This window comes from Phodopus roborovskii, unplaced genomic scaffold (assembly GCF_943737965.1).
Source record: "Phodopus roborovskii unplaced genomic scaffold, PHOROB, whole genome shotgun sequence".
NCBI lineage: Eukaryota > Metazoa > Chordata > Mammalia > Rodentia > Cricetidae > Phodopus > Phodopus roborovskii.
Genome location: NW_026125522.1, coordinates 104,433 through 132,035, shown reverse-complemented (window position 1 = coordinate 132,035; position 27,603 = coordinate 104,433).

Below are 27,603 nucleotides of genomic sequence, written 5' to 3'. Positions count from 1 at the left end.
CTGCTAAAGTGGCAGGAGCACATTCCAGAAAACAAATGCCGAATATCCCCAAACCAATTTTCTTCAACTATTCGATCATGGCTTTAACCATTGCAACTTCCAGTTGTGCTAAGACAGTCTCAGAATTCTCTGGACATTAAACAAACAAGTAGAGACCAATTGCTTATTGTAGGGTGGTAACTAGATCTTGGGGAATAAAAGCATTTTTGTTTTCTTTTAGGGATTTTAAACATTTCCAACCCCTCCAGGAAGCCCTAAAGGGCAAGGCTATGGCTCCTCTTGAAGCAGGCCTACAATTCCTAATGCAGTGAATGTCTCAGGGCTGTTTCAGATTTCCAAGGTTCAGTATGTATTCAACGTAACTAACTGTATGTAGATGTGATCTCATCAGCATTCCCACAAGTCTGAGTCGCTAAAACAAAATTTTGCGTGTGCAATGAATTGCTAATTACTAGGACAGAAGCTGGACACAATGGCACACAACAGTAATCCTCAGGAACCCCGCTCTTGGTAGGTGGATTCAGGCCTGGGAGACAACTGGGAAGGCAGAAGCAGGCTCATCTCTCGTGAATTCAGCCTGCTCTACATAGGGAGTTCCAGGGAAAGGAAAAAAAAAAAAAGAAGAAAAAGAAGAAAGAAAGAAAGAAAATCAAAGTCACCTATAGCTGCACAGTGGGTTCAAGGCCAATCTGCGCTCATGAATGAAAGGGCAGTAAAACACTTCTGTTAATTTTAGGAACATTTTCAATAAGAAAAGGATGTCTGGTTAAGTCTAAATTCTACAAATTTAGTTAAAACACTTTTTTTTTCAAAGATTTCTGATAACAATTTTAGGTATGTATGCATGTGTGGGCAGGTGCACGATGCATGGGTGTGCCTGTGCACATGTAGGTAAAAGTTCAATGCTGAGTGTCTATCTCAATTTCTGCTTTATTTTTTGAGATAGGGTCTCTCAGTTCCAGCTTCTGTCTCAACCTCCCCTAGTGCTGAGACACTGGTCATGGATCGGTCCCCTAACAGTCAACCAGCTGCTGACTCGCCAGAGACATGAAACGGACACTGGTTTCTTGGTTATCTAATCAATGGATTGGGAATACTGAAGCATACACAAAACTTAAAACTACAATTTTATTGAGGTATGATTTACATAATGAATTCATTTTATTTACATAAATTCATTATTTACATAATTTCATTCACTTTAAATATACAAATTAATAGCTTTCAGTAAATGTATATTATATACCCATTTTAATCAAAAGTCAACATCACTCACTCCTAATTACAAACTTCCTTTAAAAAATAATTTTGCATCCTTCAATGTCTGAAAGAGCCACTGACCAGTGAATACATCCTTCCTTCCTTCCTCCATTTCTCCCCTCCCTCCCTCTCTCCATCCCCATCCCCGCCCCTCGCGCCTCAGCTTGGTTGCACAAGGCAGGGTCCACTGACAGGCAGAAAGGCAGAGCTAGTATCAGAACTGGCTCTTCTTATAAGAGTTTCAAAAGATGACTGTTTTCAATTCCAGCTCCATTGAATGGCCTGGAGAAAGTTGGTCATTTGCTATTATATAACAATCCCGATGTTTACTTAATTGACTGAGAGTTGAGCCTGGGCATTGGAAATTTTATAGGAGATCATTAGTTGTGAATAATAGGTATCCAGGATCAAAAAACACCTCTAAAAGGTCAGGATTCAATCTAATGCTTGCTTTTAGAGACAGTCGCCCATTTAGCTGATTCTTATCGGTGTCTGTTTTCATGTTGTTGTTTCCAACAGTGAAAAATAAACGCCCAGAGAACAGCTGCCCTTAATATGACAAGGTGAAGAATATGCATGCAATCCATTTCCTCCCCGCCTTAGAAGCGAATATCAGAAACTCCACTTGTTAATTTGTAATATCTCCCTTTCCCTTTCTGGAAGAGCAATGCTATGCCTTAAAATGTGTCATCACACCACACAGGGCACTGAGTTCCTGTTTTGTAACATCCAAAATTCCAGTGCTCTGATGATGCCAACTCTTCATCCTCTCCCATGAGGGAGGGCTTTTTTCTCCCCAGTTCTCCAGGCTCCATGAGTCCTTGCCTGAGCAAACCCAGTCTGTAAGTGGAGAGCCAGGCAAACTTCAATGCAACTGTGAGCACAGGGATGGTGATTTTGCTGGAAACATATTCACAGGGTGTGCTAGGTGACTCTGATTTCTGGTCCTTCTTAAAAGCTCCCAGGTGATGGCCATGATGCTGGCCCAAGAGCCTCTTCAGCTAAAAGATCTGTGATCTTCCCACATTTTTTTACTTAATTATTTGATGGTAATATTGATTAAGTACTTGGCAAAATTATTCCATCTATAGCAAGTTTTAACTTTGTGCTGTTGAGGTAATGGACTGGTGTGGCTTCTGAATCCATCTTGATTCTCAGTCTGCTTCTATTCTGTTTGGTAAATGGAAAGCACTTGTGCTTGACTCCTACGATCTGTTCCAAACGCTAAAATTCTCTCCTTTGTAACATAAATGTTACATTATCACCTTATATTTAACACCAACTACAGGAGTTCCAGTTAAAAGTATTTCAAGTAGCATTCAGGATCCTTGAGATCTCAAGGTCCATATGGGTATTTAATTTTACCTGTGCATTTAATACTTAAGGGAATATTAACACTGTAAAACAATGCAACATAGCCCTTGTGATTGTTTGAATACGAGTAGCCCCCATCGGCTCTTATCAGTGTGGCTGTTACTGGGGTGAGCTTTGAGGTTACAGAAGCCCATGCCAGACCCATTCTCTCTCTGCCTAAGGATCAGGATTTAGAATTCTCAGCTAATTCTCCAATACCAGGTCTGCCTATATGCTGTCATGTTCCTCACCATGATAATAATGAACAAACCTCTGAAGCTGTAAGCAAGCACCCAGTTAAATGTTTTCATGGTGTCTCTTCACAGCAATAGAATGGTTTTGCAGTTTAGGATTCCCTGACATTCCTCCAACAGAATGATAAGCAATAATGCCAAGTTAATTTTGAAAAACAGGGCCATATTTATTTTGCAGCCTACCTCAAGACCCTGAAATACCACTGTTGGGCATATACCCCAACAAGGCATATTTACACCACAAGGAAATTTGCTCAGCTATGTTCATAGCAACATTATTTGTAATAGCCAGATCTTGGAAACAACCTAGATGCCCCTCAACTTAACAATGGATAAAGAAAATGTGGTACATTAACACAATGGAATACTACTCAGTGGTAAGAAATAATAACATCCTAAAATTTGCAGGTAAATGGACAGAAGTAGAGAAAAAACAAAACAAAACAAAAAACAAAAGCCAAAAACAAAAAACAAAAAAAAAAACCATCCTGAGTGAGGTAACCCAAAAACTAGAAAGATAAATATAGTATTTACTCACTCATAAGTGGATACCAGATATAAGACAAAAGACACCCAGTCTATAATCCACAACCCCAGAGAAGCTAGAACCCTCTTCCAGAAACAGATGGAAGCAGATGCAGAAATCTACAACTAACCAATGGGCCAAGCTCCTGGAGTACAATCAAAGAGAGGGAGGAGCAAAAATATGAACCAAGGAGTCAAGACCATGATAGGGAAACCCACAGAATCAGCTGACCCCAGCTAGTGAGAGATCACTGACTCAGGTCTGACAAATAGGGCACCTGCATAAGACTGAACTAGTCTCCCTTAATATGGGTGACAATAGTGTGACTGTGGCAATATATGAGGCTACTGGCAGTAGAGTCCAAGACCTAACACTAATGCACAAAGTGACTTAGTGGAGTCCATTCTATATGGAGAGATACCTTGCTCAGGCTAGACACAGGGGTGTTGGGGGTGGAGAGGTGCCTTAGTTCTGCCTCAATAAGATGATGGGACAGACTTAGTAGACTTTCTAGGAAGGCCTTACCATCTCTGAGGAGCATATAGGAGGTGGGGGAGGCGGCATGGGGGGAGTGGAAGTAGAGGAAGGCAGGGGAACTGGGATTGGAATATAAAAAAATAAATTAATAAAAATTTAAATAAATAAATGTTCACACTTATGTTTAGAAGGCAAAATAACTTTATCTACCCACTAGTTTCTGGCTTCTCTGTAAACCCTGTCTAGACTTCACTGTGTATGTTGAGTTATTCTTTTAGAAAGATCCTCCACTCTTACTCTCCATCATGTATACTTGGTAAAACTCTGGAAGAACCCAGCCACCCACTTTCTCTGTATCCGCATTCAGCTTGGTACAGAATGCTAAAGAAAAATCAGACAAGCAAGTTCATTGGCCCTATCATACATTTTTGATGTCTACCTTCATCAAAGGCCAGTCTAGCTCACACTGCCCTAGAGGACATCCCTTTTGCTGCCTACGGGTATATAGTTGTGGCCTAACTCATGGCATCTCAAACTTAACAGGTTCAAAGATCAACTCTTTTTTTCTGTAGTAGACCTGCTTCTGCTAGTCCAAATTTCTTCATCTTGCTGATCTGGCACGATTTCCCTCCAGTTGCTCTGATGAGAACTCTGGGGGTCCTTTGCTTTCTTTCACCCTAGATACAAACTTCTCTTCTTCAAAATATTCACAGTATAGCCCTGCCTGGTCTGGAACTTGCTATGTAGACCAGGCTAACCTTGCCCTGTAGAGGTCTGCCTGCCTCTGCTGAGATTAATGATAGGTGCCATCAAGCATAACCCTTTTAAAATATTTAAACCTTCTTCACTACACCAGCATACTCAGCTTGCCCAGCTGTTTATCCTTTCCCACTGAAAACCTTTTTTACCGTCCCCACCTTTGAGACAAGGGCTTCCCATGCTGTCCAGCCTGGTTACAAACTCCTGGGGTTAAGTGATCCTCCTGCCTCAGATCTGGTACTCCAAGCACATGTCACCATACCCAGCTTGCAAACACTTTCTAAATGCTCAGCCTATCTTCATCTTTACACACCATTCTCCACCTAAGAGCTAAGGTCATCTTAAGACATAAACCATCATAAATGTGTCCCCTTCCCTAAAAATCATCAGTTCCTTATACTTAGAAGCACAACACCTTCCTGCGGGTGACCTAAAAGACCACAAATACGATAGCCTCTGCTCATTTCTCCTGCCTTTTCCCGTGACACTGTTATTCCGTGCTGCCCAGCCCCAGAATCCTTTTCTAGGAGTAGGAGAGACAAAATCACTTTCCATTCTGGGAACTCTGTCTCCTTATTGGAATGATCCACTCCAGCCCACCCCCACCCAACCCCAACCTCCTTCCAGCCCATGGTATTTTAAAGAATTGTTTATTTTGCTTTTTTTTTAAACCATTTTCTTACCACACACACCCTGCCAGCACAACACTGCCTGGCACATACTGACTAAGTATGCAATAAATGTTCTTTGTTACTAAGTGCATTTTTATAAATGCCAAGGCCAAAGAAAATGTAATGTTTCTTGAGGCCAGACACATTTCTGATAGTCAAGATCTGTGGGCCCCAAAGATGAAGTGATGTGTTAATATCAAGGCTATGTAAGTGTCATGGTTACAAACTGAGGGTAGTAACTGCACTTCCTGATATTAGGCCTGCATCTTTTCTCATGGGCCTCACCTTTCCAGCTTTTGGCACATCTACCTTTATTCTCATTTTTCTGTGTCATTTATAATCATTTAAAATACTGCCCCCATCTGTGTTGTGTTCCAGTATTAAAGTACAATTACCCTCATTCAGTATAAGTGCATTTTCCATGGTAGCAGCACAATAAAAGTAATTTGGATGAAGCTTCTCATTTTCATCTTTCACAATTAACTAAACTTAACACTGATGAAACAGTCTCCTTTCCCTCCCCAACTGATGGACTAGCTGAGAGGCAGAAACTTCAGCAGCCACCACTCCCCTCACTCACACCTCCAGGCAGCCTGCAGTGGCTCTGCTGATTGCTAAAGAGTCAGAATGCATATTTTTCTCTCCAAATAGGTTATCTCGAGTGTGGGGAGAAGTGCAGTGCCAAAGAGCGAAAAGCAAGACCAACCAGACAACGAGATGGAAGGGGTAGGGGGAGTAGATTGGAGAGGTGAAGGTTGTGAGCAGTGGCCCAGTACACTGGGACTAGTGGCTAATCAAGTCATGGGGGCAGGAGTCTGAATTCTATTTTGCCTACAGTGATGAAGCAATACTTAAACGTAGCCTGAGTAAGTTTTTCTATTAAAGAAAAGAAAGAAAACTATCTGCCAGAAGAGTATAAATCTGACACCAGTCCTACTCCACGGGATAGTGGAAATAATAAATGGAAACCTCCAAAAAAAAAAAAAACCCAAAAAACCCCCCAAATCCTCTTTATCTCTCTGTGTTATTTTAAGAACAAGATTTTTAGGACATAATTTTCAACAAGTTTCAGCCGAGGCTGAACACGGGACGCAGAGATAATTAAGGACATCAAAAGAACAGACCAATTACTTCTAATGCAAAATGGCCTGGACACAGCAGGATTACATTAGTGGGCAATAAGCAAAGCCACTGCGGGCATTATTTACCTGTTTGTCAAGCAGCGCTTCCTACAGGGAAAAGTGCTGCATCAATCCAAAGTGACTGGTAAAAAGTCACCTGCGGGTCCTTCGCTTTCGGGCACATCCTACCTGGGACAAGGTCTCTCCTGGCGTCCTTTCCGCTGGGCCGGACCTCAGGACTTTCCCGGGGGCTCCGGGAGAACACGGAGAGAAGGAGGCGGGACCCGTGCGCGGACACCCTTCGGGCCCCCTGCCACCTGGCCACCTCAGCACCCGCCGAGTCCGGGAGGAAGGATGCGGCGCACAGCGCCTGCTGCCAGTGACCCCGGACAATCCGCTACCCCCCGGGCACTCGCCGAGCTCGCTCACCTCCTCGCCCTCCTCTGCGGGCCTCGTAGCGCCGTGCCGCGGCTCCCACGCGCCCAGGGCCCGCCGAGCTCCCGGGCCTACGGAGCGCTCCTCCCGCAGATCTCCCGCCCCTCCAGCCGGACCGCGCCGGGGAGGAGGAGCAGGGGGGAGGCGCGCAGAGGCCGGAGGGGGGCGGTGACGCCGGGAGGGCGGGGGACCACCCCGGGCCACGGTCCCCACGCCTGCGCGCGCTCTTGCGAAGACCCCCGTGGAAGCCGTGGAAGCAGCCCTTGTGAATCCAGCCCGCGTATACACTGCGCTGCCTCCGAGACTCTCCGGACGTGGCTTTGATTAGTGGCCCCCTCCCTCCCTTCCCGTCCACTCGCCGCCTCTCCCCCCCCCATTCTCCAGAGCTACTCTGTTCCACACAAACCTCGAAGAAACTGCGCTTTTCCTTTGGGCTCGATTGCGTCCTTGAAAGAGAATGATCAGAAATGTCCTTTCACGACCCGCATTTTCAAACTCCCTGGGACAGGAGGCCTTCGCAGCGGTGGGTTGCAGGGGTTAGCCTGTGCACCCTGACCTTCACTGTAGCCGCGCGAGCGAGCGAGCTTTGTGGGGACAGGAAGGTTAAGCCACAAGTCAGGAGACCTGCGTGCCTGCGGAGAGCTGCCTACCTCCAGACGCCACTCCCGCAGTGGCCATGGAGCATCCAGGGTTCGCTGAGCTGTGTAAGGGCACCTTGGGTACTGGGTAATTTTTTCCCCCTCTTTTTGGATTACCAAGTAGATAGCTATCCTTTACCCTCTAGGTCAAAAGTTATCAGTGGAGATCTTTATTTTTAATATAAAATCAATTTATCAAAAATTCTCGACTCCGGGGTCCCCCCCCCAGATGTTAGTAAATTCTCATTTCAGCAAATTAGGTTTAAAAATTATCTTTCTTGGTGGTTTATTAACTAGGCAAAACAGAACAAAACCAGAAGAGGGTCTTGCATCGATCCTGGGGCACTGTACTTTCCCCTTTGAAAGCCATGCATAGATTAACCTCTGCAAGAGCACATCCTTTGTTTGATCCTACCCCCAAGTAGGGTTAAGGGTTAAAGTTTAGGCATAAACTCAGCGGTTAGTGTGCGGTTAGGGTGTGGAGGCACTGAAAGCTGGCAAAATACTTTCCATTTTGGTAACTGGGAAAAAAAAAAACATATTTTATATCAGTGTTTATTCACTTCAACTACTGACAAATAATGAAAACAGCAGGGTATTTCTAACACTTCTGGGGTACCAATGGAGAAAATTGTTGTGTCTTTTATCATTTGATGAGAAAATATAGCTTTGCTGTCACATAAACAAAAAGCATTATATAATGTCTAGCAAAGGTTATTAAGATATTTTCTAAGTAGCATAAACCATAAGTTATTATAGAAGACATAAGTAACCTATACATTTTAGATACCTTTAAAAGTTGTTTTGACATGGGCTCTACTTATGTAAAAAATGAAGTAATATGTACCTCCCAAAAGAATGAATGAGTCAACAATGTGCAGTTTCCAGAAGGAATATCTGTTTTTCATACTTGAACTATTAAAATAAGCAAACATCCTTGTTGTGTGGAAAAATGCCATGTTGCCAAATGTGCTCCATAGATAGCCATTGTGGCTACAGAGTACGGGTCCTTCTGGGCCATTTCATGAGCCAGTGGTCATTTTTACCTGTGTTGTCTGGTTACACTTTCAAAGTATATAAAGCTTGTTTTGCAAGTCTTTTCCAGGTCATGAAGCACTCTCTGAGAAACACCCTCAGTTCCCTGAAATAATTCATTCCACTGTAGCACAACAATAATTCATTAAATGAATCTCTAGTGGCCCAAAGGTGCTAACATAATTTCTGCTTTGAAGTTATTATGCAATTGAATAACTTTGAAATGATAATGCCTGAGGAAACTTTAAGCACCTGAAACTCTCTGACAACTCATTCACTAAGAACATGTTTGCTGAGTTCCTGTCATATATTCTGGATGGTAGGCACTCTTGAACCATGCAGAAGACAGAGTGACTACAAGTATTCCAATTGCTGTGTGCTGGGGGAAGATAAATTATTAAGTAGGTCAAATAAAATGTACACAAGCCCTTCTCCATGTGTGAAGTAAGTGTAAAGCATGATAGAAAACAAGAACAAACCAGTAGACTTTGGGGTGTATAATGGGTAGGATCTTCACTCTAGAAAGCCATCATGCACATGAATGGATTAAAGGTTCTGTGACTTTCTACACTAAAACATTCACTTGGCCCATTCTCAGCAAATACCATTTTTTTTTTTTTAACAGTGAAGAGGCTTTGTGATGTTGCTTACAGATAGAATGACCTTTGTATGAAATTCTGCTTTTTAAAAATTAATTCAATAAATGTCAGCTGATACTATCTAAAATTTATTTGTAAATGCGTACCTATATCCTTCAAGATATATATGTGTGTGCTGTATCACCTGATACAAATAGATTTTGTTTGAAGACTGTGGGGGTTTGAATAAGAACGGCCCCCACATGTTCATATTTGAAAACTGGATCACCAAGGAGTGATACTATTAGGATGTGTGGCCTTGTTGGAGTAGGTGTGGCCTTATTGGAGGAAGTAGGTCAATATGGAGTTCAAAAGCCAAGCCAGTCCCAGTAGTGTCTCTATTCCTCTGCCTGCCAAATGTAGAATTCTCAGCTCCTTCTCCAGCACCATGTCTGCCTGCATGCTGCCATGCTTCCGCCATACTGATAATGAATTAAATCTCTGAAACTGTAAGCAACCCCCCAACTAAATGCTTCCCTTTATAAGTGTTGTTGTGGTCCTGGTGTCTCTTCATAGCAGTAGAATGTTGGCTAAGTTAGATACAGAATATGCAACATTTATGAAGCAACTAAATGATCCAAATGTGCATCTGTATGAAATAAGTATTTTTAATAACATTATTTCATGAGTATCTTTCCATCAACATAAGTAGGGGCTTCTTTTTTCTCTTTAAGCTGATTTCACCGTGTAGCCCCTTGCTATTCTGGACCGTGCTATGTAGACCAGGCTGGTCTTGAACTCTTCTAGAGTGTAAACATGTTCCACTACACACCCAGAGAAAATTGTTAATGGCTGTGTATTCCATAATACAATATGTAGTGGTCTAACACAAAGCTTTAAGAAAATGCATTTCCCCCCCCAGCTGAATATGGTGGCAAATGCCTTTCATCCTAGAACTTGAAAAGCAGAGGCAGACACATATTTGTAGGTGCAAGGCCAGCCTAGTCTACACAGCCAGACCAGCCAAGTCTACATAATAAGACACTCTCAGAAAAAAAATCCAGATCATTTTGTGATGAAATATTGTTTTAACATGTTTATATAACTTACTCTTTAGGATATTAAGTGGAGACAATTTTTCTTTAAGATCTATTCCAAATGTGGGTTTGTTAAAAATTACTTTTATGGAACTGAAGAGATGACTTAGCAGTTAAAAGCACTAGCTGCTCTTCCAGAGGACCCAGGTTCAATTCCCAGGTGGTGGTGTTGGGAACAGGCAAAAGCACCTTGTCCGAAGTACTGCTACCTTGACTTCAGACTCCATTTTGCTTGTAGGGTGTCCGGTTCCCAAGCCCTAGGGGAGCTGGGAACCTTCCAATAACTGACCTACCTCCTCCTTAAACCACAGAAATAGTCTTTCTGCATGTGTAGTTCTCTAGAAACATAATAGCTGTTCCTAACAACAGAAAGAAGAAATGAATCTGATTGGTTAGACTGAAAAGCTTGCATTGTATGTCAGATGACAATGATAGAACATTCAAGGAAGCCCCTACTCTCCAAAGCCTGGTTGGTGAAAATTGTAACTGTAACTTGGCAACAAATATTTGAGATTTTTGTGCTTCAATACTTGCTTCAACTAATGTTTGGGGTTGTAGTTTAGCTCCCAAATCTGATCTGTGGTCCTGATCCACCGCCCCCACTTTTCTCCCCTTCTTTTGTGCTGCTGTGCATTAAATATTGCCTTGCAGTAACCTCTTGTGTCTGCTTGGGTTGATTCGTAGCCTCAGACCACAACAATGGCTTACAACAGTCTGTATCTCCAGGTCCAGAGCAATTGATATCCTATACTGGCCTCCTTGGGCACCAGGTAAATATATGGTACACAGATATATATGTAAGCAAAACACCCATAAAATAAAAGATAAAAAGATCCTCTTAAATTATTTTTCTGGTTATATGTCTTAATTATTTCTATGACTTTAAAATTTATTATGGAAAAATATGAGTGTACAGTTGTCTTTCAAATTCAGCATCTCATTAGCAATGCATCTTATTTTTATTTATTTATTTATTTTTATTTAATTTTATATAACAAAGTCCAATTAAATGAAAACAAACATTTATACACAATATTTGGGAATTTCCAAACTACTTCCTGCTGGTAAGGGGCGCTGTCTTGGGGGATTCAAGGCATCTTATTTTTTTATATATGTTTAAGAAGATTAAGAACACTTTAGAATATATGCAATTAAAATGGATGCATAGAAAACAGCACAAATACCTGGAAAATTTTGGTTGGGTAGTGTTGTCATTAATCTTCTATTTCCCTCCTATTGTGAATCTCTTCTGTGAATTCTGTTAATTTTGTGATAATAAAAAAATAAGTTAATAGCATTAATAGATATGACTCCCCTGGTGAGAGCAATTGCTACTCTTGAGGAGGAGCCAGAGTAGGATTCCCAGCTCCCACAGGATGGCTCACAACTGTCTATAACTTCAGTTCCAGAGCATCTGATGCAATTTCCTGGGCACCAAACACTGTGTATGGTGCATACATACAGGTGAAAAACCCATACACAGAAAATAAAGTAATCAAAACGAATCTAAATTACAATAATGCTTAGAATAGGGCCATGTCACATAAAGAAGTCAAAATCTGAGTAGAGCCCCAGTGCAAGGATCTTTGTAATGTTCCTGTAGGAGGATAAATCTTTCTACAGTTTCAAAAGGAATAGACCAGGCAACATATCAGTAAGGTTCTGTATTTCTTCATAGCTTTGAAGTGAGCAGAGATTCTTGGAGATAGCAGCCACCTTGACTTCACAGCTTCCAGCCCTTGATGAGCTGGGTAGAATTCATAGACACTGGCAGCCACTTACAGACTTTTTCTAATAATGATCAGGCAAACTGTACATAAAAATTAAATGACAGTCATGTGCTCATGTCTTGACATGCCCATGCTTAAATTTAAATGCTAGCAAATGTTAGTTGCTATGTTAAAGGCACTCATCTAATGGGACATGATGACACACGCCTTTAATCCTAAAGGCACTTAAGAGGCAGAGGCAGGCAGATCTTTGAGTTTGAGGCTAGACAGGGTTACAGAAGACCCCATCTCAAACAAAACAAAGCAAAAAGACCATCAAATCCTGGCTTTGTGGAATTTAGTACACATACAAAACAGACTCTAAATTGTAGGTATTTTTGAGCATGTCACTATCCTCTACCAAGCACTTACAATGTGGGGGTTTTGCTGGGCGGTGACACGCCATTAACCCCGGCATTTGGGAGGCAGAGACAGGTGGATCTCAGTGAATTCAAGGCCAGCCTGTCTACAAAGTGTGTTCCAGGACAGCCAGAACTGCTACACAGAGAAACCCAATTTTGAAAAAATAAAACAAAAATATTTTTTTGTTTAATGAGCGGGTTGTGACAGCATTTACCTATAATTTCAACACTTGGAAGACTGACACAGTAGGATTTAAAGTTTGAGAGTAGCTTGACTTATGTAACCACTCTGTCTCAAAGAAAAGAAATAAACCTTAAAAATTCCTTACTAGTGAATTTAGTTAGGCTTTCATGAATTATCACCTTGTAATTGAATAAAAGCAGGCAATTTCAGAGCACACATAAATAAAAATATGCACACATCCATTTTATTAACTTGTGTGTATAGATGGTAATGGTTTCGTGTATTTTCATGAATAATGTGTTTTGATTACATTCACTTCCTATTATCCTCTCCTGTCCTTTCCCACTTCTGATGATTTCCTACTCTTCAATAGTCCCCACCCACGCCCCTCTGTGTGTGTGTGTGTGTGTGTGTGTGTGTGTGTGTGTGTATGTCCCACTAAGCTTCATTCCGGTTGCTTATAGGTCCCAGGAAATTGGGTGCCTTGGATTTACTGGTCTGAGGTTTAAGGGTTTGTGGCAGAGACTGGGCTTAGATGAAGGGATAGAATGAGCTGGCCATTCCAGTTGGGGGAGCCATGGGGGTGTCAGATGCCTCCCTTCAGTTTCAATCCTACAGTCAGGGTAGCCTTGAGGAGAGGAATTCTTTTGGGAGATAACAAAGAAACAGCAACCAGAACCCTCTCTGGCATTCCAGCAAGGTCATCTTTGGACTGTTGCTTTGAGGCCCCTGCCCTCCCTGACGAGTCTCTTAACCTCTGGTCTCTTTAGCAAAAGTGTCCCGATAGCAGTATAAGACACCAAGGTCAGAGTTATGTAATGAGACCTTTTTACAGAGAGTAGAAAGGCTGGTCATTATCTGTTCTAAGCCACTTTCAGGAGTCTGTAGCTCAGGAAAATAAAGAAAATGGTCAACATGGTCCAATACAGCATAAAAAGACTGTGTCTTTCCCATCAGCCACTCTTTTAAAGGGGCAAAACTAGATAGAGCTATGTGGATAAGCAAGCATTTCTTGACTCACAGTCTCTATGGGTTGTCCCTCTTTCTCATTCAGGATGCAGCCACATGGCTGCCTTGCATTATTCCTTAGGACCTCGGGGAAGCATGACTGCACTCTGGCCTGCTGTGCCCAGTGCTGGGGGGGGCAGGGAGGAGTGGTTATGGGCATCTCTGCTCTTATTATCTCTCCTTTAGTCACTTCTGGCTGCTAAGACAGCTTGGTGCTGGGCAATATTATTTACTGGCTATTTTGTATGTATTAAACTCACACTCTATTAACTCTCTACATTTTGTATAACATATAAAGTTTAGAGATAGCACTACAGATCTCTTCTAGCCACAGGCACATGGAGTATTAAAAGCACTAGAATCACTTTCAAACAGTTGCACACGAAACTTGTCACTTAAGTCTTTAACACAAGCTTGTACTTAAATGAATCTTAACCTCAAGACAATTCCCTAAGCCAAAAGTCTGAAATGTGAACATAAACAATTTTTTTTTAGCAAAACATAAAATTAGATGCTCTCTGTGGTCGTCTGTCGTCTCCTACAATGAATACAGGCTGGCACCATGTGGCAAACAGCAAGATGCAGATGCTGTGTGACTTCCAAGGGGACTGATAGTTTCAGCCTTAGCCTTTTGGAATATTTACCCCAGGTGAAGCAAGCATCTCTTTAAATTTTTTACCAAGACTTCCCAGCTGCAAGGAAGCTCAAACTAGCTTTATAGAGTACACAGAAAGAGAGATGCCTGATGGGCCCTAGCTGTTCTCAGGTGGGAGGGGTGTGGGGGCAGGGATGGGATGGGGATGGATGACCCTGAGTGAAAAAGCTACCTGGCACTTTCACACTTCAGAGGACTCGGATGACTTCAGCCCCTTGATACTTTCTGAAGATAAAAAAACTCCAAATGGGAGGCAGAGGCAGATGGGTCTCTGTGAGATCTTGGCCCATCTGGCATACAGAGTGAGTTCCAGGACAGCCAAGGCTACACAGAGAAAACCTGCCACAAAAGAACAAACAACAACAAAACAACTCCAAATGAGATTCACTATGTTGAGGGGAGTGAACTCATAAGAATGTGAGAGAGCGGGTGTTGGCAGCACAAGCCTTGATGCCAGCACTCGGGAGGCAGAGGCGGGCAGCTCTTTGTGAGTTCAAGGCCAGCCTAGTCTACAGAGCAAGTTCCAGGACAGGTTCCAAACAGTACAGAGAAACCCTGCCTAGAAAAACCAAAAAAAAAGTAAGTGAAAGAGAGCATATTGCTTTAAACTGTCATTTTGGAGTGATTTAGAGACACATTAGTGGATAACATAGTAAGAACACAGTTAATTATATACAATGTAGTCTATATCTTTCTCAAACAAATGGCTCAACAACTTTTAAAGTACAAGTATGAACCGGTCCTCCACAAACTATATTCCCTCTTGCATTCTAATTTCAAAAAGACCCAAAAGGCGTTTCATAGTTTCTTACCATTTCATTATCTTTTAAATGCTCAGGTGAAGAGGACAGGTTCTGGAGATAATTAAATTGTCTTTTATGGTCCAAATCCTGGTGTCAGACCGGATGAAAGATGGGCTTTGCAGAAGCAAATCCAGCTGCAGGTTCTATAAACAGCAGTGTTTGCCCACTGTGACTGCAAGGGATCAGGGTGGATTATGGACAGACAGCAGCAGAGATGTTAGAACTGAAGTCTGTTTGAAGCTCTGTTTCATTAACCTTTTATTTATTTAATTCATTAATTTTTAATTCATTGCCATGTATTTTGACCATGTTTTATTCCCTCCCCAGCTCCCTCCAGATCCTCCCCACCTCCCTATTTTTTTAACCTTTAGAATTATTATTATTATTATTATTATTATTTGTATTGTGTTTGGTCTGGTTCACTTATCTTAAAATACAGTTAAGAAAAATGTTCAAATGTTATAAAAATAGAGCACCATCTATTTCTTTAAAAGTTACAAGAATTGGTCACAGTATTTATAAATAACAAGTTTCTTTATATCTGGTTTATACAATGCTGACTAATCTTCACATCCCCTGGAAGAGGAACTATACGGAATAATTTGCCCTTCCACATATCAGGGCTAATGATGTGGTCATAAGGATTGAATAGCACAGGCTTAGACAGAAAAGGGAGCAAAAGAGACAGCATTACAATTATCATATGTATAGGAAATCTTGATTTGAGATTGAACAGGTCTTATATATCAGTAGGAAGAAAGAATTATTGTGTTGATTTATAAAAAATAATTTTATTAAGATTAGAAATTATATATTAACTGTACCAAAAATCAGTGTTAGGAAAATGAAAGTAAAAGTTGAAAACAGGCAAATATCTTTAAAGATTAAAATATAAGTGAATATCTGTGACTTTCAAGTAATGATAAATTTATTAAGATACACACACACACATTTACATATCAAACAGGAAACGGTTATACATTTGGTATAAAAATTAAAACTTCTTCATAGTCTAACACACACATATATAGAGAAAATAAAAACATATCACACTGTGGAAAGCTGCTTCATATACACATGCATAAACAGACATACACGTGTATCTACACATAAAGACCCATGCACACAGCATGTTTCTGACAATAAGATCCTCTACAGATCAATGAAAAGCAAACCACAGAAGAAAATAGGTGAACTATGTGCCCATGCTGTTCAGCCTGCCAATTCCACCCATATTCTCTGCCTAAGACCTTAGTTATGCCATGAAAACTTATTGCTGGATTTCAAGGAGATTTTATCTTCATGTTATCTAATCAATCAATATTGACTTTGAAATTACATTTGTGACATTTAAGTGACATTTAAGTAAAAATAATGCTAGATCAATTATATCCTAACATGCATGCCATATTTTTATGAATTGCTATTTTCCATAGTGAAAAGAGAGAAGAATGGCATTGTTTTATGTTTTGAAGGTTCCCTTTCTCTCTGAAGCATGACCTCACTATGTAACTCGAGCTAGCCTCTCACACCATTCTTTGCTTCCAAAAATACTTTTTTCTGTTTTTTTTTTTTTTTGTGACAGGGTCTTTAGGACACCAGGATGGCTTGAAACTCACTATGAAGCCTAGCAGAGGTGATCTTCAGCTTTTGACTTCTCCTGCCTCTACTTCCCAGGTGAGGAATTACAGACATGCACCACTATAACCATTTATGAGATGCTGGGCACCGAGCTCATGGCTTACTGCATGCTAGGCGAACACTCCACCAACCCAGCCACATCCAGAGACTCCCATCCAATTATTTTAGTTTGACTGAATTTCATATTCAACTTTGAAAATCCTTATCCTCCTGTTTGGCCTTTGCTATCTAGATTGCTAGGTGCGAAGCAATGTCAGAGGCCTGAGGGTTTGTACTGCTTGATACTTTGTGCTCACTACTTGTGCTCAGTACGTGAGTGCTAGCTCTTTTTGCTAAATGTTTTGGTTTAGTAACCAGTGTTCCTTTTAGTGTCATGCATTCTGACCGTGGTAGTGTTAAATCATTGAAATAAAACGTCAAGGACTGCATTTTGTATTCCATGTGCTTCTTCTGTAAGTCATACTCTCAGAACACACTTTTAAAAGATACTTGCAATTTTGCATTTGTTACTTTTTTTTAACCCCAATTTTAAGACAATAATAAACAGTGGTTAAAAAAATCAAAAGCCACTGTAATACAGAACTTTTCTAACCTAATTATGATGATCACTGTTTATCATTTGTTTAGAATAATTATGGAATTATTTACATAATTTAAGATTTCCCTTTTAAGTCTGAAGGTTGTTTTATAAAGATGTTCTTGTTAATAATCTTTTCGAGTCCTTAATCAGATTAAGCACTGTGAAACTTTGTGTTCTCCTCATGACTCAGGGTCATTAGGGCTGCTAATTACTTCGTTATAATTACAATAATTTTCAGTAAAAGATGATGTTTGCTTCTATACTTAAGGAGACTGCTCTAACCAGCCAATGTAAAGTTTTCATATTTCTGTCTCTATTTTCCACATCATCTTTAACTTTTCATGCTATCCACATGCTATCACCTAGGAGCAAAATTCTTCTTAGCTGTACTACGTGCTGGAAAAACTAGCTAAACATCTATCCTTGGTTAAAAAAGAATCTGTAAAATGGGCTCTGCATGGTTTTTACTCAATGTGCTTGAATTTCTGATATTCTTTTTATGTCACAAAACTTAAAAATTTTTGATTTTTTTGTTTGTTTTGGTTTGGTTCTTTCAGACAGGGTCTCTCTGTGTAACAGAGCCCTGGCTAGCCTGGAACTCGCTCTGTAGACCAACCAGTGTGGCTTTGAACTCACAGAGATCAGTCTGCCTCAGCTTCCTGAGTGCTGGGATTAAAGGCATCTGCCAGCATGTCCCACAGTTAAAAATTTTAATTATACTCTTTACCCTAAGATTCCAGAGATATTTTCCTACAGTTTGTAAGAACAGAATTCAAGCAAAAACTGGATTCTGGTACAGTCAGGAGGGAGAACTCAATTGGATACAAGTGCTCAATGATTGAAGTTTGTCACAGTTGCTTCATGACCCAGTCAGCAGGTTCTGTGTCACATTCCTATCTTCCTTCCCTGGCTAAGTGTAGTACCCTTTGAAGAGGATTGTTTTCAAAGTGCAATTGCCATCTTACCTTTCCCAGGATGATGATTTTTCTCCAGTCCTTGAGGGCTGGCTCTTTGAGGCTGTCTAAAAGCAGGTGGGATATTCTGTCCTTTCAGGGATTGACCTCTGGACACCTTCCTGTGAATGGCATGGATTTTTGAAATAGTGTATCTTCAGAGTTTGGGAACAGCACAAGTGTTGAAGACACTTTCCTCAGAAATGTCCCTGAAGCCAATATCCCAATATCCCAATTTTACACACACACACACACACACACACACACACACACACACACACACACACAGAGAGAGAGAGAGAGAGAGAGAGAGAGAGAGAGAGAGAGAGAGGGGGCAGACAATCTAGAAAGGGACTGAAAGGGCAAAGGGAAAAGAACCTTTAAAGGAAAGGGCTAGAGACCTGATATGTCACATGATATAAAAATTAAAGGAGGAGTAGTGGGGGTAGAAATTTTTAAATGGAGCTGGGAGTCAGGAAGATGAGGAAGAGGAGAGGGACAGGGTAACCAAAAATCGAGTATTTATGAAAATGTTGTAAGGAAGTCTGTTACTTCGCACATTAAAAAAAATGAAAGAAAGAAAAAGAAGAGGAAGGGGGAAGAAACAGAGAGAGGGAGGGAAGGAGGGAGGGAGGGAAGAAGGAAGAAAGGAAGGGAGGGAGGAAGGAAGGAAGGAAGGAAGGAAAGAAAGGTTTCTGATGTGACTGATGTGGCTCAGTGGTGGCATGCTGGCGTAGCATATGCAAGGCCCTTGATTCAATCCCGCAGTGGAAAAATAAAAGATAAGAATATTGCCAAAGTCTGTGTGTTCTTCTGTGTCCAGTGCAAACTTTTTAATAGCATTTAGATTGACCCCCATTGGCCACAGTCCCACAGTGACTAGGGTTCAGAAGGCTTCAGCACTCTTAGCATAACCATTTCTCCTCTTTTGTTTGTCTTCAAAGCAAAGGCTTGTCAGATAAGAGCATCTTCAATCCATTATCTCTTTTTCTATAGAATTATTTTAACAGTTCAATTATTTGGTAATTTTGTAATAAAAGATTACTTGAAAACTCAAATATGTCCATTGTAGTGTAAAATAGGGAATATTTACACCTTGTCCTAGTGTGTTTCCTAACTTTTTGAATTCATCACTTATTCATTATGCCTGTGCGAAAGCTCTCTTTTTTGCATCAGGTTGTCCAAGAATGTGCCCCTGTTGACTCCATCTCTGGTGGGACTCTGCATAAAGTGGCCTACTCCTACTCAATTGTGCGCCCGCTAAGTCCCCTTAGTTTTGAAACTTACTTTGGATTTTCTTAGCCCACGCTAAACCCCACCTTCTCTCATTATCTATGACACCCTTATCATTCACTTAGAATGTGCACACTATTTTGTGTCACACCCTGTCGAGAGTGATCCCTGGATAATCTGTGCACCCACTATATCTGGCATAGTGTTTATTTGCAGTATTCAAATACCATCTTGGTGAACCATTGGTAAGGAAATGGTGGGTGGGTCTGTTTCATTTAGAGTACATGCCATTACTCTAGCTGCGGTTCTTTTACCGTTACAGTCAATGCGGATTTCCTTTTGGCAAAGGCCCTTATAGCCAGGCTACTATGAGTACAACTTCTCTACTAGGAAAGCAAAAGAGAGACTGGAGGCCAAAACTCAAGGAATTCTGGCCAAGGACATAAATAGCCAAATTCTCACAGGAGTGAATTCCTAGAAGCAATTCCCATTGCCACTAACATAGCAGTATAAGGTAAATTCTAAGCTGCCAGCTTAGACTAGAAGGAGTGGTGCTGCTGAAGTCAACTGGATCATTGCTTCAGCCATTCCAGCCCTTCTGCAAATTCACAACTCATTCTCTAGAGAGATTTTGTAGAATGCTCATATTGCTTTAGAACCAGAGCATACTTCCAATTATCACACATCTCTTCTTCTGGTACAGATTTTGGCTAAAGCGATTGTATTGAAGGAATTTCAAAAAAAATGTAAATATCATAGTATAGTGATTAAAGCAAGAAGTCAGTAGAAATAGCATTTCCCTTTAATGTGTGCATTGGTCAGAAAGCTTAGGGCTAAGGTTATTTGCACCATCAAACCATGTAAAGTTGTTCACTCATTGCAACCCAAGTGGGCAGAAGATGGAAATAAATGTAGCCAATAACACTGCCTATAAGATTAGCTCAAGCTCCCTCATCTAGTAGCTGATAGAAACAGAAACAGACACCCACAGCTGAACACTGAGCACTGGAATCCAGATATAGAAAGGGAGGACAAGACCAAGTTGCAGAAACCCACAGAGACAGCTGACCTGAACAAGAGGAGCTAATGGGCCCCCAGACTGATAGCTGGGAATCTAGCATGGGACTGACTCAGATCCCCTGAACATGGGTCTCAGTTAAAAGGCCTGGGCAGTCTAAAGGACCTCTGACAGTAGAACCAGGATGTATCCCTGTTGCAGGAAAGGACTTTGGGACCACATTCCCTTTGGAAGGATATTCCCTTAACCTAGAGGCAGGAGGGAGGCCCTAGTCCCTACTCCAAATGACTTGACAGATTTTGAGGACCCCTCCTGGAAGGTATCACCCTACCTGTTGGGGGGGGTTGGGTGGGATGGGAGCGTGGTGGTGGGAGCATGGGAGGTTAGGAGGGAGGGCAGACTGGGATTGATATTGATATGTAAAATAAGAAAAATAAATAAAAATAAAAAAAATTTGCTCAAGCTGCACAAAATACCAGCATAGAGGGGCAGGATGAGCATGAAACTTTTCCCCTAGCTAAAGTGTTATTGGCATTTGAAAGCTGCTGGGACATTTGGTTTTCTTAAGTGGTATTAACCTCTGGTAGGTCAACTACATGCCATGGCAGGCCCCACTACAAAGGGTAATTAGGCAATGCAAACTGGATCCAATAGGCTTAAACCAAAACAAAACAGAAAACTCAAAGTTGGGTGGGTTGGGAGATAAGGGTAAAGAGGGTGGATCTTCGAGGAGTTGTGAAAAGGGGGTGCATATGATCAAAATGCCTTCTATGAAAGTCCCAAAGGATTAATAAAAATATTTTTAAAAGCAAAGTTTGAAACATATAAGATATAAATTATTTATTGAAATCATTTTTCATGATAGAATAAAATAGTGTGTCATTATTTGTCAATGAATGTTATAACAAAAATAATGTCATGAAAATGGGAAGACATTCCTTTTGACTAGGATGACTATTGGAATGCATATAGAACTAAACCTAACATTATAATAAGAATAGGTGAGTTATGGGTAAGGAAAATAAAAGATTTTCCTGCTGAAAAAAGAATCTTAATTTAAATATGACTATGGAATCAAAGCCATTTTGGGGAAAGCATTAGAAAATTATTTTTTCAAAGAGATGAAAAATGATATATTAAATTGTATCTTGAATTTGGGTTCAGATTATGTGAGAATGTGAATGGGAGAAGGTTAAGAACTAAGGAATTACCTTCTGAGTGGTTAAGGCCCATCTACGATTTGGGCACAAACAAAAGGCTTGGTTCAAGCTGAGTTTTGAGGAAACTTAATTTGTCAGGTATGTACCACTTGGAAAGGAAGGTCAACAGGCAGGGCAATTCAGATGCCTACAAGGATAACTGGGCTGTTGAAGTGTTATGTTCATGAAGTACTATATTGAGGTATACTAAAGAGCATAGTTTTTGTGTTACTACCTTTTTATGAGTTAGTGGCTCAGGTGGTAAAGTCTGCTTTCTTCATGAGAAACCCCAGCCAGAACACACAGACCAGGTCTATGCACCAAAGAGAGCCAGTTCTCATTATCATAATTTGGTTCATACATAGAAACATGTTCTCAACTGAGCCAGTCAGGACTATCTATAGTGCTGTTTTCTACCTTTCCTATTGGAAAAATACCCCTTTCTTTAAGGATGCTGACCTCATCAGTGGCCATGTTTCCTGTTACATTACTTGTTACCCAGCTTCACACATTGTCTTCACACATTGTCTTCCCACTTTCTCTTCTGATAGTCATGCTTTTGTATACTCCTTTTCTTTTTGTGCCAGTGTTGATTGGTGTGATGCATGAGTTGAGTGTAAAACTGGAAGGTAGGGAAAGATTCTGCAGATTCCAAAATGGAATTGATAATACTTGATTGTTGGTTAGTTTTAGGTGTAAAAAAAAAACACAAAGATTTTGAGCTTGACAGAAAAGTTACATCCATAAAAGATGTAACCATGTCTGGGAGGAAGTTGTTCATGCTTTTGTTGTTAGAAATTGTAAAGAGAGATAAACAATATGTTTTCACACTGAGCTTTTAGAAAGCCGTATTAGAAATGATTAGGAACAATAGTGAGTTACATGTAATTTTCTTTGAGGATGTTTGAAACTCGCGTAGTTATATAGCATTGTCTTAGGGTTTTATTGTGTGAGAGTCTCCATGGCCACAGCAACTCTTATAAAGGAAAATATTTAATTAGGGCTGGCTTACATTTTAAAGTTTTAATCCATTATCATCATGGTGGGAACATGGTGGCATGTAGGAGGACATTGTGCTGGAGAGGTAGCTGAGAGTTTTACATTTGGATCCTCAGGCAGTCAGAAGAGACAATGGGCAACTAGGCTGGCTTGAACTTCTGAGACCTCAAAACCCACCCCCGAGTGACACACTTCCTACTTTGACAAGACCATACTTCCTATGTGTGCCACTCTCTATGGGTCTACAGTGACCATTTTCAAACCACTGCAAGCATCAAAGTCATAATAAACAGCAAAATACGTGATTATGCAGTCTCAGCTAGTTTTTAACACTTATGTGTGTGCATGCCTCCCCCCCCACACACACACAAGAGGAGGCAAAAAGTAAATGGAGGGGTTTACCCAAAGTCTTCTACTCTAAGCATGTTGCTATGATCCTCCCTATTTTACACTTGCTATTCCAGATGGATTATCATCTTTGTTGGTGCAGTCCCAGCTGTCCTGGAAATAAGGTCAGGGGATCTGTGGTCACATCATCTCTTAGCCTTGCTTGCTTCAGTGATTCTAGGCTGTGTATGCTGACTGAATCATGAAGTGCTCACAAGAGATGTTTCTTCAGCAAACCAACACATCCACATGCAAATCTCCAAGCTCTTGAGACTTCTCTCCCTATATCGCTCAGTATATTTGAATTTTCCTTTCCTTATTTTTTTTTTAATTATTATTCATTCCTTGCACATAAAAAAACAATGTTAAGCAGCACTAGCAACAACAAAAGCTTTCATTTTATTTAGTACACTCATGAAGCAAGACACAATTCTACTTGGAGAAAAGTACAAAAATGAAAAGCAGACCAGGTAATAAGCACTTGTTTGGATTCCTTTTATGTCATAAACTTAAATAGCCCTTCTTAAGCAGTTTGTATTTTGCTTCAGTGAACTTGAGTCACAAAGTATTTTTAATGATACCATCATTCAAGTCGTGTTTTCTGAGGGTTTTCATTATCAAATTGTTTTAAAATTCACTGTGTGTATAGAAGGGGTTTGTAGGCTTGAACAAGTTAATATCCTTCTCTCTGAAGAGTCTTATTCATATGAGGCCAAATCTTGATATTCAATAGGATTTGTGCAACACAGCAAACAAGGAAGTTAGACAAAGCAAAGCAAATCCACCCACCAGATCCACACCAGATCTGCGCCTCTCCCCAGTTGCTGGTACACTCTCCCTTACTGCCTTGGGTTCACTCTACATTTTCCCTTCAGTCCTGGGAAAATCTCTTTGGGTTTCATTATTTTTTAGTTGCCTGCCTTAGATACATGTCATTTATTTCCTAGGTATCTATTTAACCCTTTCAGGAAAACAGAAACTTATTTGTTTTGTCAATTGTGAAAACTCTAGGTAAAACATTGATCCTTTTAGATATTTTCAGAAACCACACTGTAGAGTTCTCATTACTTGAAATACATTTAAAATAAAAAGTTTTCTTTTGCCACCTAGAAATGTCAAAATGACTAAACTGATATGATATCCAAATATCAGTTGCTTGATGCCAGCCCAGGAATTCCTATTTGGCCTTTCTAGGTGCACCACACCTGACTGGAGGGCTACTGGATTGATTAGTTCTGTTTGCAGAAATAAATGCAAAACTAAGTGTCATGAGGCAACTGCTTCATAATGATGCCTATTCCCCACTGTTCCTCCCCCTCCACCTCTCTGTCTTTGCTCTTAGTTCTTTTTAAGATAGTTTATTATACTGGAGAGGATATTCTCTTTCAGGTTAGAGGAAAAATGCCAAAGAAGGAGGCAAAATTCCGGCAGTAATCTGGACTTTCTTGAGACAATGCATATTTGTCTTTTATTCCTCTAGAATCAAGAAATGACTATCACTGTAATGAAAGAGATTTAGCAAAGCCTTTGGCTAAGCACACTTTTTCTTTTGCTGTGTTAAAGAAGAGATTCTCAAACCCTCTTTGTGCAAGCTTGTTTTTGTTTGTTTGTTGTTTGTTTTGTTTTGTTTAATTTTGTTTTGTTTTGTTTTTTAAATGCTTTGCTTTTTCTTTCAGTATAACTTGTTCAGTATGGGTGTAACTTAATAAAGAAATTCCAGTTGTCAAGTTGCAAGTCTGGTTGCCCTACTTTAAAATTATATGTTGAGCTATGAAAATCAAGTATTTGGTTGTCACAGTGTAGTGAGGATTCTGCCTGGGAATTGTCTGAGTACATAGGCTTGCTGGACTTCCAGCTGGTATGTTTACTGCAGAGAACTGTCTAGAGGCCATTGCTACTCGGCTAGTGTTATGGAAATATCAAATGTCATGAAAACCTGAAGTTATTTCATTTTGTAGATCAGTGTTGTTTTCTGAAAATGACCAAAAAATGATTTTGTCATAGCTAATATGAGGAAGGAAATGTGGTTACTCTTTCATATCAAATAATTGTCCATGGAAATTCAAAGAGACTTGATTTGGATTTTACATGTAAAAACATTATGTTAATATAGCAATATAGACTTAGGAAACTCTAATATGTTGAAAATTTAGGTGTTAATAGTCTAGTTTTTTATTGAACATCAAGATTTTCAAATGTTAAACAAATTTCAATTTATTTATCTATTTGTCAAACTACAAAATTTACAAAGTAATAGGTGGTGCTCTTAGCTGGAAAGTGTGTCTCACAGTTTGGACTAGACCAGGCAATTTTAGTAATTATTAAGGGGCCACTTTTGAAGAGAAAGTATTTCCAGACTTGTTGCTTACATTTTATCCAAAAAGCCCGAGGTTCTAACAATTGGAATGTTGCCTGAGGTGGGTGAGCAAGTGCTGGTGATGACTGAATGATGGCAGACTGTCAGTCCTCCTCTGTAGCCAACTGGAAGGAAGACGGTTGCCACTGAGTATTCATTAGGAGTTACTGAACACTGCCTGGGCATGGCTTTTCACATGGCACATTTCCCAGCCTGTACACACCCAATCCCTCTGGTGACCTTAAGCAATCTTGGAATTTACTGTTCCTGCCTGGGGAGATCATAAAGCCAGGACTGAGGGCTTCTGCAGAAGGTGAAGGATATTTGTACTGTTTTGAGTCTTTGGGGTCGCTTCCCACCGTTTTGGGGACAGGTACGCATCCTTCTGCAGTGTTACAAGGCAAGTCTGTAGAAAGAGCAATGCTGAGTTCTCAGTGTGACACCCATTCTGGTACAAAGTCAAGAGCCCCGTGTTCACCTGCCAGCACCGTGTATGTGTAGGTGCCTCGCGGGAAATCTCCTCTCCTTGGTCTATGTCAACTTTAAAATGGGCCTTTATGAGGGCTTAGTAAATTGAAATGATGCTATGATGTATGGACGTTAGAACAGCACCACAACCCGGCTTCTTATGAGAGAGATGGATGTCGGACCAGTTTCAAGAGAATAGCTAGGTGATGATGCTTTGGCATCAATCCATTTATAGCTGAGGCCAGGGTTATAATTACTTTATTTCTTGCTGAACACGAAGCTTTATGAGGAAAGTGAGAATTTAGGAACGTTAGCTCACTGTTGACGATACCCCTTCGAGGGATTCTGTCTTTCTCTCACCTTTCTTTAGCAAACTCATTTTAGCAACTTACATTGCCATCTGCTTTCTGTCCTCAATGATTTGGAGTCCACCTCCCCATCCCCTACGCAAACAGACTGGCCCATCTGTATCTTTCCTCACAATGGAGGTTTTGGGGATTTTTCTCTTTATCTTTGGTAGTCTATGGGGGCCATTTTCTTTCATCAAACCATGAAGTGCACTTTATTTAGTTATTCTCATTTTATTGTTTTTTTTTTTTTAATTTTCTGGATCATCATGTGGAACCTTTCTCTGTGTATGCTAACTACTCCCTAACATTTTTTATTTTGTGAATCTTTTCTTTTACATGGCATTATGGAAAAAGTCTGCAGTTGAGTCTTTTGGATCTGTAAGTTTGTCATGAGCTGTATGTACCCTGGAATTCAGTACATTTCTTAATATTTAGTTTTTCTCTCTTGTGAATGACTCATGGGTGAAAATAGTCAAGTATAATACTTTAATTATAATTAATTAACAAATTTACCATGTGGGTCTTGTTTCATTTTTGAATATTCATGTCTAATTTGTATTCTAAACATTGATTCTATTTAACATGTTCTCTATATGTTCCCATATATTTATTGTTGTTTTTTAAGTTTTAGTTACTTATTTATGTGTGTCTGTGTATGTGTATGCAGGCCACATATATGTGGGTCCTTGTGAGGACTAGAAGAAGGTATTAGATCCCCTGGAGCTGGAGTTATAGGCAGCTGTGAGTCACCTGATGGGGGTGCTGAGAACCAAACGTGGGTCTTCTGGAAGAAGAACAAATACTCTTAACCAGTGAGTTGTCTCTCCAGCACTTAAAAATATTACAGTTATTTATTAACCTGTGGGCAGTGGTGTGTGGTGGTCAGAGGACAATTTACAGGAATGAATCTTTCCTTCTGCCTTGTGGGTACCAGGGAGTGAACAGTCATTTCACTTGAAAGCAAAATGCCTTTACCCACTGAGCCATCTTGCTGGCACATAAATGTGTATGTATTCTTATACTCCAAGACATGTTCCAAGAGATGTTTTCTGGTTGCATTTTAAACATTAAATGAATAAAATAGCATCGTTACAAACACACACACACACACACACACATATATATATATACATACACACAATATGTATGTATTTATTTGACATTTATTTGAGTTTTGAAAAGAAAAATAAAGGCAGCTCCTTTCAGGAGCTGAAGTGACCTAACGTTTTATTATCAACAACAACAGAGTTGCATTTCTGCCTCATACTTTATAAAGACATACTTTTATTTTAAAATAAAGCTGATGCATGTTACAAATACTCCAGATAAGTACTGCATGAGTATGATCGAAATGAACCTGTTATCTGCTCATCCTACATTGTACAGGGCAGCAGCTTATTTAGGTTGTGAATATAGGATGTTTTCATTTGTTTT